Source organism: Phocoena sinus, chromosome 5, assembly GCF_008692025.1.
Source record: "Phocoena sinus isolate mPhoSin1 chromosome 5, mPhoSin1.pri, whole genome shotgun sequence".
NCBI lineage: Eukaryota > Metazoa > Chordata > Mammalia > Artiodactyla > Phocoenidae > Phocoena > Phocoena sinus.
The window spans coordinates 13,883,592-13,902,293 of NC_045767.1; the positions used below are offsets into that span (position 1 = coordinate 13,883,592).

At 39.1% G+C, this 18,702-nt stretch overlaps 1 long non-coding RNA gene across 1 annotated transcript in view; it reads right to left on the bottom strand.

Annotated features, from left to right (window-relative positions):
• Window positions 1-865: 865 nt before the first annotated feature.
• LOC116754679 overlaps window positions 866-18,702 on the bottom strand; it is a 36,649-nt gene continuing 18,812 nt past the window's right edge. Inside the window, exon 3 of the long non-coding RNA XR_004350120.1 lies at window positions 866-961. This is a non-coding gene — a long non-coding RNA (uncharacterized LOC116754679). The remainder of the gene's footprint in view (window positions 962-18,702) is intronic.

Sequence of the window (18,702 nt, forward strand, 5' to 3'; positions counted from 1 at the left end):
GGGCTAAAAAAATGTCTAGGTATTCTTTGGACTAATCCAGTCTTACAATCTTGTGAAAAGGATAATCTTATTTAGAAATCTAATTAGCAAAATGAAAGCTAATTTCCAAATTCCTCAACTTCTACATCCAAAAAATTAGTACAACTTCCAGACTAATGTAGATTTGAAGTAGGAAAGGCCTAAAGGAAGAGTTAGAAGGCCACTCTGGTATTGTCTTCCTAACTTCCAAATCAGAACTGTTCTTAAAATCCCTGGGGTAAAAGAATCAGTTCAGATGCAAAGCCAGAGAGTTTTGTCCAAAGATCTGCTATAAATAGAACATGAACCCTGATCTTGCCAGGGAAACAAGATTCTTAAATCAGGGTTAATCTCACTATTATGATGAGATACTGTCGTTGTCTCTCAAGAAGGATCAGTCAGTGGCTTATGGCAGCTCAAGAAGGGAATCAGGAGCAGTTCCAAGGGCCACGCCTAAGGCCACTTAAAATTCCTGTAGTGATTTGATCCCCTCAGTGGCCCAAAAGACTTCCCCTATTCTCCCTTTAAATAAGCACTGTGGTTTTATTCTTGGTTATAGAACCTACAGGACATTCCAGAGACTCAGATGAGAAAGTAGACATATCCTGGACCATAAGTTCTCACACTTTGATGTACATGTGAATTCCCCAGTGAGGAGAAACATCATAACTGTAAGCTCCTAGCACCCAACCCTTAAGGTTGATGATTTCAACCTTACCTCACTTCATCTTCATGTGCAATCTCTGGGGAAGATGGTTTTTTTACATTCCTATTTTACAAATGAAGAAACTGAAGCTGAAGGAAGTTAAATAGCTTCGCCAAGTCACTCCAATAATATATGGTAAGGCGGGTTTTATGTGCAGGATGTCCGATGCCAGATCCTGTGTTGTTTGTATCAACTCCATGAACACCACCCTGTCCACTTACAACCACAGTGTGGGTCCTGAAATTCAGAAGAAAAGGGGTTATTTTTAAAGTTGGGTGGACTTCCTCCCACAAATCTAAGTTGCTTTCTTATTAAACACCAAGCGCGCGCACGCACACACACACACACACACACACACACACACACAACTATTTTGCACTTTTTAAAGCTGGCATGGCAGTTATCCAAAAAACATGGGAACACGAGAATTCCCTGGTGGTCCAGTGGTTAGGACTCGGTGCTTTCACTGCCGGGGTCCTGAGTTCAATCCCTGGCTGGGGAACTAAGATCCCTCAAGCACACAGTGCAGCCAAAAAAAATTTTTTTAAAAAAATGGGAACTTGTTTAAAATTCTACAGTATTTCAAAGAAAGTAAAATTACCCCCCAAAAAGTGTGAGAATTATTCCTCCCAAGCACAGAATTATTTATGTAGCTACCACAAGTTTTAAAACAATGCTGATGTATGGTGCCATTTGTTCCATTAAAAAGAGAGAGAGAGAGAACTCTCCTGACCTTTTCAGGTTGATTGTTCCTTGATTAGTCAATCCAAAGTAAGCATTCCAGGCATTGTTGTACAACAGCTCCATTCTGTATTCCAAAATATTTATATAGTATGACACACTTGAGCTATATTTACTTATGGCAGTTAGGTTTTGAACCACTTTTGAGTACACAGAGAACTGTAATCTAGCCAGCATTCCACTTAGGCTTTTTCAGAACTCTCCACCCCTCCAGCCTCCTCTCAAATGTTTCTGTCATCCCTTTTCCTCTCCTTTCTAGTAGCCACCAGCATTCTCATCCCCATCCAATTGTACTCTAGCTATCAACCACCTTATTTCACTTAGTCTACTTCTTTAATGTGTCTTCTATAGATCTCCCTTCCAATGTAAATAAGAATTCTTTATGCTTTCTTCACACACCTCTCACACTGACCGTCCTGTTTTCCAAAATCTTTACTTAATAATCTCTCCTAACCTCAGGTGAAGGTCATCTGATTTCCCCACTATCTGCCATCCCTCTTCATGGTTGACTGTAGACCTAAAGGATCCTCCCCAATTGCTTTAGAATCAGGATCCATGTCTTCTTTCATACCCAGTCCTCCATCAACATCCTTGGCTCTTCCTCTGCACTTGGGAAGATCCATACCTATTGATGACCCTGTCAGGACAATGGCCTCCCTCCTCCATAATCCCAGCAAATTCTGTCTTCACTCCATCTCAGCCTCCTTTCAATATAGTCAAACCTTAGCTTTCTTTTATTTTTAAAAATCAATTATTTATTTATTTTTGCTGCATTGGGTCTGCATTGCTCTGCGTGGGCTTTCTCTAGTTGTGGCAAGTGGAGGTTACTCTTCATTGTGGTGCGCGGGTTTCTCATTGCAGTGGCTTCTCTAGTTGTGGAGCACGGGTTCTAGGCACATGGGCTTCAGTAGTTGCAGCATGCAGGCTCAGCAGTTGCGGCACACAGGCTCTAGGGCATGTGGGCTTCAGTAGTTGTGGTGTGTGGGCTCAGTAGTTGCAGCACGTGGACTCTAGGGCATGTGGGCTTCAGTAGTTGTGGCTCGCAGGCTCTAGAGCACAGGCTCTAGAGTGCAGGCTCAGTAGTTGTGGTGCACGAGCTTAGTTTCTCCACGGCATGTGGGATCTTCCTGGACCAGGGATTGAACCCATGTCCTCTGCTTTGGCAGGAGGATTCTTAACCACTGTACCAGCAGGGAAGTCCCAAACCTTAGCTTTGTCATTCATACTACCCCATTTCTAAGCTCTTAAACTGAAATTTAATTCACCCTTTAAGACCATAACCTGCCATCTCCCCAACTTTCCTATTCTTTCAACCACTGCCCTTTGAGCTTCATAATGGCCCCAAATCCCATAATCTATTTCAGTTCAGCTTGATTTGCTTTCCTATCCAGCCTTGTCCAACAGTCAGATAATTCACTACCTCCCTAGAATCTCTGCCCTTTGGTCTCCTACCCTTCCCACTTTGTCAATCACTATCTCTCTTTCCCCTTGTTTACCAAACTATCTCTGTCTATTGCCTCCATTTCTTCACCTACTTACTCCTTAATTCTATAAAATCTGGCTTCAATACAAATTGTTATGCTGGTGCTACTTTCTTCCCATTTTTCTGGAGTTCATCTAACCAACTCATCACCAAATTGAGACTTTTGCTCATTTTTCATATCTTTGCTCATTCTACAGCATTTGACATTGTTGGCTGGGTAAATATCTCTTCCTTCTAGTTCTAGCTCTCTCTCCTCTTCTGAGACATGATGTTATCCTGCTTCCCTTCCTCCTTCTACCTGCACCTTATATGTCTTCTTCTGAGCCCTTCTCCTCTTCCCCTAACTCTGCAAAGCTTGGTGTTTCTCTCGATGTATCTTCATGTTATTTTCACCCTATTTCTTCATATATGGATCTAATCTATCCTTCATTTCCTCATGCAGTAAGACTTCAAGTTTTGCCTCTTTCTAGAACAGGTTCTGGCACATAGTAAGTCTTCAATAGTGATGAGATGAATTAAATGTGAGAACATGAGCAAACCAATCAATCTCTCTGGATCTCAGTTTCATGGTGTTGTTATGTGAACTGAATGTTACAATATATAAAAAAACTTATCTAGGGGCTAGAAAATAACAGGCATAAGGATACAAGATTAATACACAGAATTCTGTTGCATTTATTTACACTAACAATGAAATATCAGAAAGAGGAAGTAAAAAAAAAATTCTGCTTCAAATCACATAAAAAAAAAACAACCTAGGAATAAACCTAACCAAGGATGTGAAAGACCTATACACTGAAAACTATAAAATATTGATAAAGGGAATTGAAGATGATTCAAAGAAATGAAAAGATATCCCATGCTCTTGAATTAGAAGAATTAATATTGTTAAAATGGCCATACTACCCAAAGCAATCTACAGATTTAATGCAATCCCTATGAAAATATTCATGACATTTTTCACAGAACTAGAACAAATAATCTGAAAATTCATATGGAAACAGAAAAGACCCAGAATTGCCAAAGTAGTCTAGAGGAAAAAGAACAAAGCTGGAAGCATAAACCAACCAGACTTCAGATGATACTACAAAGCTACAGTAATCAAAACAGCGTGGTATTGGCACAAAAACAGACATATAGATCAATGGAACAGAATAGAGAGCCCAGAAATAAACCCATACACCTACACTCAATTAACATACAACAAAGGAGGCAGAAATATACAATGGAGAAAAGACAGTCTCTTCAGCAAGTGGTGTTGTGGAGGACAGCCTCATGTAAATCAAATGAAATTAGGACACTCCCTCATACCATATAAAAAGATAAACTCTAAATGGTTTAAAGACATAAATATAGGACATGACACCATAAGACTCCTAGAGAGAACACAGGCAAAACATTTTCAGGCATAAATCGCAGCAATATTTTCTTCTCCCCAGGCAAAAAAAAAAAAAAGAAAGCAAAAATAAACAAAAGAGACCTAATCAAACTTAAAAGCTTTTTCACAGCAAAGGAAACCATCAGCAAAATGAAAGGACAGCCTACAGAAGGGGAGAAAATATTTCCAAATGACGCAACCAGCAATGGCGTAATTTCCAAAATACACAAACAGCTCATACAACTCAATATCCAAAAAACAAACAACCCAATAAAAAAATGGGCAGAAGACCTAAATAGACATTTCTCCAAAGAAGACATACAGATGGCCAAAAAGCACATGAAAATATGCTTAACATTGCTAATTATTAGAGAAATGTAAATCAAAACCACAATGAGGGCCTTCCCTGGGGGCACAGTGGTTAAGAATCCACCTGCCAATGCAGGGGACACGGGTTCTATCCCTGATCCAGGAAGATCCCACATGCTGCAGAGCAACTAAGCCCATGCGCCACAACTACTGATCCTGTGTTCTAGAGCCCATGAGTCACAACTACTGAGCCTGTGCGCCACAACTACCTAAGCCCGTGCACCTAGAGCCCGTGCTCCAAAACAAACAGAAGCTTTCACAATGAGAAGCCCACACACCTAATTGGAATTCTGGCTAGATTACAGCTCTCTGTGTACCCAAAAGTGGTTCAAAACCTAACTGCCATAAGTAATAAATGCTGGAGAGGGTGTGGAGGAAAGGGAACCCTCCTACACTGTTTGTGGGAATGTAAATTGGTGCAGCCATTATGGAAAATAACATGGAGGTTCCTTAAAAAACTAAAGACAGAGCTACCATATGATCCAGCAATCCCACTCCTGGTCATATATCTGGAAAAGATGAAAACTCTAATTTGAAAAGTTACTTGCACTCCAATGTTCACAGCAGCACTATTTACAATAGCCAAGACATGGAAGCAACCCAAATGCCCATTAACAGATGACTGGTTTAAGAAGATGTGGTATATATATGCAATGGAATATTATTCAGCCATAAAAAAGAATGAAATATTGCCATCTGCAGCAACAAGGATAGACCTAGAGAATATCATACTAAGTGAAGTAAGTCATACAGAGAAAGATAAATATTATATGATATCACTTATATGTGGAATCTAAAAATAATACAAATGAATCATATACAAAATAGAAACAGACTTACAGACATAGAAAAAAATTTTATGGTTACCAAAGGGGCATGCGGAAGGATAAATTAGGAGTATGGGATTAACAGATACAAACTACTATACACAAAATAATAATAAAGAAGATTTACTGTGTAACACAAGGAACAATATTCAATATCCTGTAATAACCTGTAATGGAAAATAATCTGGGAAAAAAAAATATATGTAACTGAATCACTTTGCTGTATACCTGAAACTAACAGAATGTTGTAAATCGAGTAACTTCAATTTAAAAAAAAAGAAAAATTAAAAAAGAAAATAATAGGCATATAGTATAATATAAACAGCTAATGTGTTCTCTATTTCCCATGTAAATGACTCCCAGACCTAAATCTGTAAACTATACTCACACCAGAACTCCAGATGCAAATGTACATATCTCCCTTGATAGCCAGGTGGCCCGTCAATCTCAACAATTTGAAACTACCCCATCTTCTATTCCAAACCAGTTCCTCTCCCTCTTCCCTATTTCTATAATAATGCTACCATCTCCCAGTTACTGAAGCTTCAAACCAAAGAAATCATCTTTAATTCTTTTACGCCCTTCCCATAGCCTACTACCAAGTCCAAAAACTATTTCCACAATGTCCTTCAATGTTCTTTCTATTCCCACTGCCAAGCCTCTCACAAGACCTGTACTGGCTCTTGTTGAAAGCTCCACAATAGCTTCTTTAGTAGTCTATTCACCTTCATTCTTCCCACTTCAATCCCAAAAAGTCCACTTTCCTATAAAAATCCCTAATCATCCCATTTCCCTGTTCAAAAGTCTATAATAGATCCCTCATGCTTACCAAGTGAAGCAGACTCATTAGCCTGGCAAACAGAGCCTTGCACATATGACCAAACTTGTTACTAAATATTTTCTTAATGCACCCTACGTTTCTCACCTTTATGTCTTTACTCACGCGCTTCCTTTTGCCTATAGGGCTTTCATCCCCGACTATAGCTGCTGAAATCTGACTAGCCTTCAAAATGTGGCTCAGATCTTTTGGGAAGTCTTCCCTGATCTTTTGAGTTGGATTTGATGGTTCTTTTTTCAGTACTTCCTCAATGGTTTTATTTTAGTGACTATTACTTTATCCTATTGTAATTAAGGGCTTATATATCTTCCTTTTCTACTATGTAATAAGCTCCTTGAAGACAGGGATCATGCCTTATTTTTATATCCCACAAAAAACTAGCAAAACTCTAGCTTAGCCATAAAAAAGAATGAAATAATGCCATTTGCAGCAACATGGATGGACTTGGTGATTATCATACTAAGTGAAGCAAGTCAGACAGAGAAAAACAAATATCATATGATATCACTTATATGTGGAATCTAAAATAAAAAAGATACAGACTTATATATAAGACAGAAATAGACCCACAGACATAGAAAACTTATGGTTACCAAAGGGGAAAGTTGGTGGGGGAGGGAGTTTGGGATTAACATGTATTATACACTCCAATATAGAAAACAGATAACCAACAAGGACCTTCTGTACAGCACAGGGAACTATACTCAATATTTTGTAATACGCTATAAGGGAAAAGAATATATATATATATATATATATATATATATATATATATATACACACATACATCTGAATCACTGTGCTTTACACCTGAAACTAACACAACATTGTAAATCAACTATACTCCAATTTAAAGAAAAAGAAATGCCTGTCTTTAAATATCTATTAAATTCACATGTATATACCTTTAAGAAATCACACATTGGAATTTAATATTTTTGAAACTGAATATTATGATCATTTCTGTGTAGACAAAATGTAGCTTTCATGGCTTCTTGGTGACATATCTCAGGAATTGACAGAAAGGCCTTAAAAGACAGATATTTATCATAGCTGTGAGATTTCTTCTCCGTCTCACTCTGGCCTTGCACTCAAATTATAGTGATGGCTGAGCTTATAGGTTAAATTATCAACTTAGAGAAAAATAATTGTTTTAATCTTCTTTCCCGGTTAAAAAGGCAAGAAAATATTCACCCCTCTGAAGAGCCTAATGTATGGAGAGATGAAGAATGTGTCAATTCAGAAACAGCAATAGCAGGGATAATCTATCAAGGCTTCAGAATGCTTCGTAAAACCCACCACGGACTTAGTCCTTGCGGTTAGCAAATCCCAAAAGCTACATGATGCAGCAGAAGGGCTTTAGACTTATCCCAGATCAGCCACTGATAGGCTATGAGACCTTGTCAAAGTCACTGCTTGTTTTTGGCCTCAATTTCCCCATCTATAAAATAAGGAGGTTAACACACTGGGTAATCTCCAAGGTTCTTTCCATCCCAGACTTTCTCTGCCCCTGAGGGATAAGATGCCTCTTCTCTGCAGCCATCTGAAACAATACAGCAAAGGAGCAAAGAATCTGAGCACTAGAGTCACATCTAGCAGGGATTTAAATCCTGCCTTGGCACCTCCATCTGTGAACATCAAGGAAAATACACAACCTCTCTGTTCCCAGTTTCATCATCTGTAGGAAGGCTATGATGGTAATAATAGTAACTATTGGGGAATTCCCTGGTGGTCCAGTGGTTAGGACTCTGTGCTTTCACTGCTGAGGGCACAGGTTCCATCCCTGGTCAGGGAACTAAGATCCCACAAGCTGTGCGGCACAGCCAAATAATAATAATAAAAATAATAGTAACTCTTTCATAGGTTATTTTAAGGATTAAAAGAGATGTGTAAATTGCTTAGCACAATGTCTGGCACATGGCAAGTGTTTGATGAATTTAGTGACTATTAAGTTAAATGAGGTCTATTTTCAAAAGTAGTAAATGTATCCTGAGAACACGAAGTGAACCACCTTCCACAGGTATATGCCCAAGTGTGTCCTCAGGCAGCCAGGAAGTGGCCCTGAACTCCTGAAGGCAGAGGTTATAAACTGGTAGCCTACAAGTATTTGCCCCACAAGTATATTTTCTTGATATAAATAGTGCTGTTGTTGTCATTATTTAATTGAATTAGTTGCCAACATTTAAAAATCAGGTTTTCTCACTTCTGGCTTCTTTTGAAAAATTGAAGTATCTGGCAATAGTGAACTTTCATTCCTGCACAGTTTCTATAACTAGAGCTTCTCCCTATTGTTCTCCACCCAGCCTGTTCCACTCATTTACACTAGATGCCTCACCCCTCTAGGCATTTCAGTTTTGATCCCTGTCCTAGGGGATGAGGACAGCTGTTCATCTCCATTAAAGAAAGCTCACACTTTTCCCACCACATGCAGAAAGTCTAAGAAAGAACCAACACACAGAGAGAAGTGGAGCTGAAACATGAAGTCAGAGGGAGCCCTAATTACATAATTTGATCCCTAGATTCAGCTCTTCCTGAAATCCTTCATCCTTAAATTTCCCAGTTAAATGAGTCATTGAATTCCCTTTTTTAACTGAGGTAGCTTTATTTGGGTTTTTGTCCCTTGCAACCAAGAGACATAACCAATTCCATGACTAGAGTGGCCAACTCATCTTTGTTTTCTCACTGGAAGTCCCACATCCCTGGAAACCTCTCAGTTTCAGGCAAACTGGGATGGCTGATCAACCTATTCATGGCAGAGTTATGATTCAAAATCATTCAAACTTGTTATCAAAGCCTATGCTCTCTACCTCTTCACATTTCTTTCCATTCCAAAATTCACTATTATATTATCAAAAAATGGACCAGATCTTTATTTCTAATACCATTCTCCTACAAAATGAACCATGGCTCCTTGGAGAAATGGCTGATTCTAAGGCTGGAGCAGACAATGTACAAGATAGCCTGGAGCATCTTGTACTACTAGAAAGCAAAGAAGTGCTCAAAAAACAAAAATGATGGGCACATATCAAAGAGACACAGGGATCAACTGAAAGAGTTCCCAATGGCCAAATCTGGAACAGTTTGAGCAACAAAATAAATAACAAAGTATTTTATTATAACCCAAAGTATAAAATAAATATTAATGCGTTCATACTGATATAAATAAATGATTGAATTAATAAATAAGAAGAGACAGGGGGTGCGGGCTTGATCCCTGGTTGGGGAACTAAGATCCCACATGGTGTGCGGTGCAGCCAAAAGAAAAAAAAGAAGAAGAGACAAATCTTTACAGAAGAATTCATGATGATACTCCCCCTTCCAAGAGGTGAAACTTAATTTTCCACCCCATTACTCCCTTGAGAGTAGGTTGGCCATAGTGACTGGCTTCCAAAAAGTAGAGTATGGAACAGGAGGAAAAAGTAACTTTGCAGTAGAGAAACCTGACCACCTTGGCAACGTTAACAACAACATGATGAGTCATGCTGATAGTATGTAACCTTGATATGATGTAAAAAGAATGGCACTACACCTCCGTGGTCTTCTTCCCCAAAACCCTTGTCTAACCATGAGAAAAATATTGAAGAAATCCAAATTGAGGGACATTCTACAAAAAAACCTGACTAGCACTTCTAAAACTGTCAATGCCATCAAAGACAAGAAAAGTCTGAGAAACTGTCACAGACCAGAGGAGGCTAGGGAGACATATTAACTAAACAGAATGTGATATCCTAGGTGGGATCCCAGAACAAAGAAAAGGACATTAGAGAAAAAAAAATTGGTGAAATTTGAATGAAGTATTAAGCTTAGTTAATGTACCAATGTTTATTTCTAACTTGTGACAAATGTACATAGTGAAATGAGATGTTAACAGTAGAGGATACTGATACCAAGCAGGGCCCTGTGGGGCTCCTGGGCACAAAGTCTTTCTGTGTCCCCCATTTCTTTGATTATGGGAAACAGCCTTCATTCAGCCCCCATGACTTTCCCTGAATTCCAATGGGCAGATCCAAGCAGTTGTTAATTAGGGAAGGGAGGCGATGCCAGACCAGGGAGAAACAAACAGTCAAGAGCAGCCCTGGGGCAAGGTCCTGTTTCCCCAACAACAGATACACAACAATATCTTTGAGCTATTTTGCAGATACTGAAACCCCCTCCAGGTGGGAAAAGTTAACAATTAACGATGGTATGCTGCACACAAGCATGCAGACCCCCAACCAGTTGGACCTGAAGGTTGATGCTGTTGACTCCTACTTACCTCACCACCACCCATCAGAAGAATGTCCATGAGCTGATCATGTCCTCTTTGAACAATTACTATAAAACTTCTCACTATCTTCTCCAAGTGGGGACACATAGTTTTTCGAGGCAGAAGGCTGCTATGTCCCCATGTGCCTGGCAAAGTAATAAAGCTATCATTTTCTACTTCACCCAAAACTCCGTCTCTGAGATTTGATTCAGCACCAGTATACAGAGAAGTTGAGCTTTCAGCATCAATACTGGGTGAGGTGTATATGGGAGTTTCTGTACTATCTGTGCAACTCTTCTGTAAATCTAAAACTATTAAAAATTTTTAAATTATCTTTAATAGACCAGTTCATATTCTAAAGGAAAGCCTCACTATGAAGAAAGATACGGCTTCAACCATTTCAAAAACTTAACATAAAAAAATACACTTTAGAAAAGATGGATTTTACGTATTTTATACATTTTCTATATAAAGTAACAAGCAGTCTAGTGTCATCTGTCTGGACAACTTTTCCCAGTATAATTGCAAGTTAGTTGTACTGCTGCCAAAATATTGGCTCCCTGTACCCCGATGCCAAAATGAGATACGGAGACAGGGTTTTGGAGGAGAAAGAAAGGGTGGCATTAATCTTTGCCAGGCGAAGAGGGGAACACAGCAGGCTAGTGCCTTAAGAACTGTGCCCACTCCCTGGGGAATAGGGAGAAGTCTTATAGGCGGGTCTTATAGTGGTCAGGGGTATGCAATAAGGATCAGGGCAGTAACAGTCCTGCATTCTTCTTTCTTCTGCAGAGTTTCAAAAGGGTGGGGCTGCTGACAACATTACAGTGTGTGCAGGTCTCAGGTGGACCTTCTCTGGTCCCTTTAATCTTGCCTCAGGTGGTTTCCTGGCTGCTCCTCCCTTGATTAGCAACTGTTCTTGAATCTGCCCTTTGGAACTCAGGGAAGGTCATGGAGTCTTGCCTACAAGAAATGGGAGATTAAAAAAGCCTCCGTGCCTGGGAACCCCACAGGGCCCTGCTCAGCATCAGTACCATAAGACTTGATTGACCTACTTAGAATTTTGGTTCTTCTAATCATTCATTAAACTTACAAACTAAATTAATGCTTGTTCTTACATGTCTTGGCAGAACAAATTAATACTATCTGAACAAATTAATAACCTTGGCTCCTAACTCCTGTGATTTTGGCAGGTTATACTTTCAGTTTCTAAAGGCTATACACAGAAGAGTCCTGAGGTGGGGATCTGCTCTCCTACCTATACACATACGGAGTTATTCTTTTTTTTTTTTTTTAACATCTTTATTGGAGTATAATTGCTTTACAACGGTGTGTTAGTCTGCTTTATAACAAAGTGAATCAGCTATATATATATATATATATATATATATATATATATGTATGTATATATATATTCCCATATCTCCTCCCTCTTGCGTCTCACTCCCACCCTCCTTATCCCACCCCTCCAGGCGGTCACAAAGCACTGAGCTGATCTCCCTGTGCTATGTGGCTGCTTCCCACTAGCTATCTATTTTACATTTGGTAGTGTATATATGTCCATGCCACTCTCTCACAGAGTTATTCTTAACGAGTGTTAGAAGAATACCCTAGAGGAAGAGCAGACCTCATCATACATTCTTGTCAAAGCCATGAGAAGCTGGCCCAGTGCCCTAATAAGAGATTTAGATGGAAACATGAAACACAAATCCTCACAGTATGGAAGCAACTCATTGACTCAACAACACTTTTCTTAACACCTGAGCTAAGAATACAGAAATGACCGACACTGAAGGGTTTCCATTCTACCTTCAGGGGCAAAATAGCAACATGTTAAACAGGAGGTGTAGAGATGTCCAACGGATGAAATTGAGTTTTTGAAATATGCAGTTGGGTATTCAACTAGCACATCAGAAGCAGTGAGTAGTAGGAGTAAATACACATTTCATGAATAAACACTGGTCACATGTCTCCCACTGATTGCCTCTTCTGAGCCCAGCAAAATTTGCAGAAACGATTAGGACACAGTCCATGCCCTCAAGACACTTGCTGTCTGGTAACTGGGATAAAGGAAGTATACCATTAGTTACAAGCACAAAGTAGAAGTTAATATGTCCCCCAAGAAAAGTACAAAGTGCTCCTGGAGGTCAAAGAGGAAGACATTAAATCTAGTTACAAATAGGGAAGTAGATAGCATTTTGAGATAGCCTTAAATTGTGGTACAAACCAGACAGGTTTGAATGGGGGTATTACAGGCAAATATACAACCTCAGCAAAATCACTCAAGCTTTCCTCTTTACCTAGGCTATATGTGAGTCTTGGGAAATGTGGCTTTATAAAGGAACCAAGAGAGATGCTAAGTCTAGAGGGAAGAGTAGGACAAATCTCCCCTCAGAATGCTTATCAGCTGTAAGGGGGAAAATCACAACTATACTGTGGAGAAATCATATAACACTTTAATCAAATGATCAATATGAACATGCCCAAAGAGGAGCAGACAGATATCACATGACTCCAGATGCCATACGCTGAGAAGGACATATTTCTTTTGTAGCTTTCTAGTCAGACATCTCATTTCCTCATGAAGAAATCCGAACCTAATCTTGAAGAAACATCACACAAATCCAAACTGAGGAATATGATATAAAATAACTGGTCCATGTTCTTCAAATATGTCAATGTCATAAAAGACAAAGAAAGGTGAGGAATTCTTCCAGGTTAAAGGAAACTAAAGAGACAACATGACTAAATACAGTACATGATCTTGGACTGGATCCTGAACTGGAGGGGGGAAATGCTAGAAAAGGACAATGCTGGGACAATGGACAATTGAACTGCATACTGTACATTGTTTAAAGTATTATATCCATGTTAAACTTCCTGAATTTAATAACTCTACTGTAGGAACATAAGAGAACATCCATGTTTTTAGGAAAAATGCACTGAAGATTAAGGGAGTAAATGGGGATGATGTATGCCACCTACCCACAAATGATTCAGAAACAAATATGTACATATATACAGAAAGAGAGAAAGCGAGTAATAAAACAAATGTAGCAAAATGTTAAAAATTCGTGACTACAAGTAAAGGATATAGGGTCAGGGGAGTTCTTGGCATCATTCTTGCACTTTTCTTTAGTTTGAAATTATTTCAAAATAAAAACTCTTTTAAAAACCCTATAAAACATTAAAGTCAAAATTATTTTCATGCATAAAAGTTTCACAACCAATTTCTTTTAAGATATAAGCTTTTTACAAAAGTATAAATTACTATTTATAGTACTTGAAACTTTAGGATCTTCTATTTCTCTTAATATTGTCTTATTTAAACATTTCCATGTATCAACTTGGTTACATTTCAATCATTTTTAGTAACTACATATTCACTATGATATAATCATTCTTCTATTGAACATTTCTGTTATCTCCAATTTTCTCAATTACAGTATCACTGCTATGAACATAGCTATAAAAATTATTTCCTTTGGGAATATTTCCTAGGGATTTTAGAATAATTCTGTAGAAGAAGATCAAAAAGAAGACTATACCATTTTAGATGTCAAACTTATATGGATTGAGATCCACTCATACCAGAGGACATTTTCCATACTTTTGAATATGGAGGCAGTTCTGAAAATTACTCATCAACACACTGGTACCATTGCCAGACAACAGCTCTCTCTCACACACACACCATTCACCAAGTCTGAAGAGCAAACAAAGAGAGAAAGAAAAGGATACTCAAGGAGCCAAGTTGACAGACTATCGCTGTGTTGATTTACCACCAACTCGGCTGGAAAGCTTTTCTAGTTAACACAAAGCACAGCAGACCAAACTTGCCCATGCTCAGATGCACTGGTTTTAGTCAATATGTCTTATTCTTACAAAACTTCCAAGGTTTTAATATAGAAACTGCTGAGTTTAAAAAAACCCAAAAAAACCATGTACTTTGACTCTAAATGTGTCTGGGGAGCTTGAGCATCAAATAACTGAAGAATAATCTTGTATGTAATGATAATTATTATGTCAGGCTAAAGACCAACTTCAGCGATGATTGTAAACAAGGAACACCAATTAGCAATTTCATCAGTTAGGATCTGGTCTGTAAAAGGATAAGAAGAGCATGGGACTTTGTGAAAACCCTATTCTGTCTTTAAGGAAGTATGCACACACATACACACTAAGGTCTATCTTTGCTGAGAAATATAAAATGTATGGATACATATAAAATGTAAGTACTTGTTTCTTACTAATACACACTAATGAACAAGGGTAAAGTTTTCAAAGAGTTGCCTAGCACAAGGGAATGTTCAGGAGTGATGGAAAGGATCTATATCACAGGATCTAAATGATCTATATGGCTTTGAAATTGGTTACATTACATTTGATAAATTCTCAGACTATTAACTTAAGACCTGTAAATTACTCCCTGTAACATATGTCTCAAAAATGCAATAGAGGGACTTCCCTGGTGGCGCAGAGGTTAAGAATCTGCCTGCCAATGCAGGGAACACGGATTCGAGCCCTAGTCTGGGAAGATCCCACATTGCCGCGGAGCAACAAAGCCCATGAGCCACAACTACTGAGCCTGTGCTCTAGAGCCCACGAGCCACAAATACTGAGCCCGCGCACCACAACTACTGAAGCCCATGCTTCAGTAGAGCACCTAGAGCCCGTGCTCCACAAAAAGAGAAGCCACCGCCATGAGAAGCCTGCGCACCTCAACGAAGAGTAGCCCCCGCTCGCCACAACTAGAGAAAGCCCATGCACAGCAATGAAGACCCAACGCAGCCATAAATAAATAAATAAATAACTTTTTAAAAATGCAATAGAAAGCACACCAAATCAGCAGACCCGCTCTGTCACTAACTAGTTCTATGTGCTTAAGCAAGTCATATAACCTCAGCTTCCTTATCTGAAAAACAAGGGGATTGTGTTTAACCATCTTTAACACAATCCCTAAATTCTTTACCAGCTTTAAAAGTCTAACTGACAATTTTTAAAGTTGCAACAAACTTATGGAAATTAATAATCTGACTTAGGACTTTGACAATTTTAACTTTACAAGTTTCAAGTACATTAACACACGAATCCATTATCAACATAAACAGAAGTTATGGCCCTTTTCTCATAATCCTAGAGGGGACTTGTCCTGCCAGGTTTCAGTGTGTTCTTCTAGGTTTTTTCATTGCTGTTGCTGCAGAGGCAGTATGGCTCTCTGGCTAAGCATGAGGACTGTGGACTCGTGCTGCCAGGTCCATAGCCCAGCAGCACCACTAGCCAGGGTAGACCTTGTTGAAGTCATCCAAAATCCCTGTGCTTCAGTTTCCCCACCTAAAAAGAGCGGCAAAAATGGCAACCATTCATGAGGTTATTGTGAGAATAACACATGATACACATAAAACCCTTAGAACAGAGCCTGGCACCCAGGAATTGTCACTCATTACTGATAAACTCTTCACTCTTTCATAATAAAATATCTACGCTTGCTTCTTTCAATGCAGTTGAAGAATAAGTAATTGAAACACTTACTGTAACTCAAAGTCACTCAAAACACTACATTAAATACAAAGGCACTCAGGGAAATAGGTCTCTTGGAATATTTAATCATTGGTATTGAGCCAAAAAATTTCTTCAGTATCATTCAGTACACCTTGTAGATGGAAACCAGGCCCATCAAAGTGCTGTTATCGACATTTCAGATTTTTATTTAATATGAAAAGCATTAAATGGGTGAGGGTGGGGTGAAAAATGAAACTCAATAGAGCCACATCCAGTCTTGTCTCTGTAGGTCTGCCCCATCACTGAAAATCACCAAGCAGTCATGATACCTAAGGACCCAAGGATAGCATAAAATGCTGCAACACACAGCCTGATGAATGAGCTTTGTATCTAGGCTTAGGGGAGGGGGATACAATGTGCTTTACTCTATTATTCACACTGCATTTACTCTGTCAAATGTTTTCATTTCCTAATGCAGAATCCTTGAGTGAAGAAAAAAAGCCTGCCTGGTTGGATTTGAATTTATTATTTCAGTGATACAGAAAGACATGGAGACTAAACTTTCAACTGACACGAGGTAGAATAAAGTACCACGTTTTCTTCCAATCAATTTTTCACCTTTACACACAGTGATAAGCACCTGTGCCAAAGGTTCTTGATTCTATCTACGTGAAAGGGCTCTAACTGACAATCATTTAGTCCACAAGTCAACAGCCTTAAATATCAAAAATGTGAGGACCTGAGTGTGGATTTGCATAGTTCCGGGCTCTGTGGAACTATCTGCTCCCTGTAACAACCCACCCTGCAGAGAGTGCACCCATGCAATGCCCTACTAGAGATGAGAGAGATCAAGAAGGTGGGGAGAAAGGTCTGGACTTGCCCTTTAACCAGACCCAAGCATGTTTCCCTGTCCTTCTTGGCTAAACACCATATCACCATGTTTCCAAGAACAACGGCTGACCTCAGGTAGCAGAGTGAACTATGGCCCTTGTGGTGTGATTTAAAGATCCCTCTGCCCCAAATTTCCTCTCACTCTCCTTTGAAACTGCCTGATAGCCTGTATTTGAGACTTATTCCTTTAGTTTAATATGCATTGTCTTAGAATGCCAATGTCCTTGGGACAGTTTTTTTTTAATTTATTTTTTATTGAAGTACAGTTGAATTACGATGCTGTGTTAATTACTGCTATACAGCAAAGTGACTCAGTTTTATGTAAATATACATTCTTTTTCATATTCTTTTCCATTAAGGCTTATCACAGGGTATTGAATATAGTTCCCTGTGCTATACAGTAGAACCTTGTTGTTTATCCATTCTTTATATACCAGTTTGTATCTGCTAATCCCAAACTCCCAATCCAACCCTCTCCCATGTGCCTCCCCCTTGGCAACCATCAGTCTATTCTCAATGTGGGACAGTTTGTTAATGCATTAAGTCATCAATCAGTCATTCCTACTATGGCATGTGTTCATTTCATCCATTCCTTTCTTTCTACCAACTGGCTGAAATCACCAAATCTAGAGGATGAGAGTTATTGGGTTACACTTTATTGTTCACGTTCTATTTTATCTTTTGACTCAGGAGAAGAACTTAAAAGGGAGGGAAGGGTGATTTTGGAGCATGGGGTACAGCCATAGAAGGAAGGGGCAGCTGGAGGAGAGCAGGAGAGCCCTGACGCCCCAGGGTGAGGAGAGGAACCCAGCAAGTGAGTTCAAACTCAAAAAGCCCCAATATTTCCCAACTTTGGGACAAGCCTACTTCAGGGAATACTACTTCAGATCTGGGCAATGACCTAGAATTGCATAAACTCTGCTTATCTTTCAAATTAGTTCCACTGGGCTTAATGAGGGAGCAATTTTTCTGTGCATAAACTGAATTTTAAATGACCCAATAACCACATGAAGAAAGCGTAAGTAAAAATTCTAAATGTACACACATCCCATCATATACATAACTATAATTTCACTGAGAAATGGAATTCTGAAGTTGCAAGTGACACAGAGAAAATAACCTCATCCGTACATTTCTCCCTCTTCACTGAGGCAAAGTGAAGGCTGTGGCAGTCTTCTGTATGATGACGGTGGGTGGGGAAGATGATCTTCCCACACTGGTCTGACCTCCTGTGCTACAATTCATACAGCCATGACCACATCCATATTTGGAATAGAATAAGGACAGCACCTGCCCAGCTGCTATTCTCCTGAGGATGGAATTACTGTCCATCTCTCTTCAAACTTGGGCTAAGCAAATGTGTGAGCCAGCAGCTACGAATTTACTTCAAATAAACTTGTTTCTCAAATCTGCCTGGATTGTAAAAATTATCCAGGGTGCTTGTTTAAACCAAGCAGTTCCTCAGAATTCTGATTCAATAGGTCTGGAAAGGATCCAGAAAATTGTGTTTTTCACCAGCACTTCAGATGATTTTTATAATCAGGCAAGTTTTATAAATACTAAGATAAGAAATCCACAATTTCAGAAAGAAAACTAGGAAAAGGGAGAGGTCAGAGGGAGTTGTTTCTCTACTGAGCTTGGGAATACATGCTGCTATCCCTTTTGGAGGATAAGGTAGATTATTACTTTAGGCCCTATCCACTGCC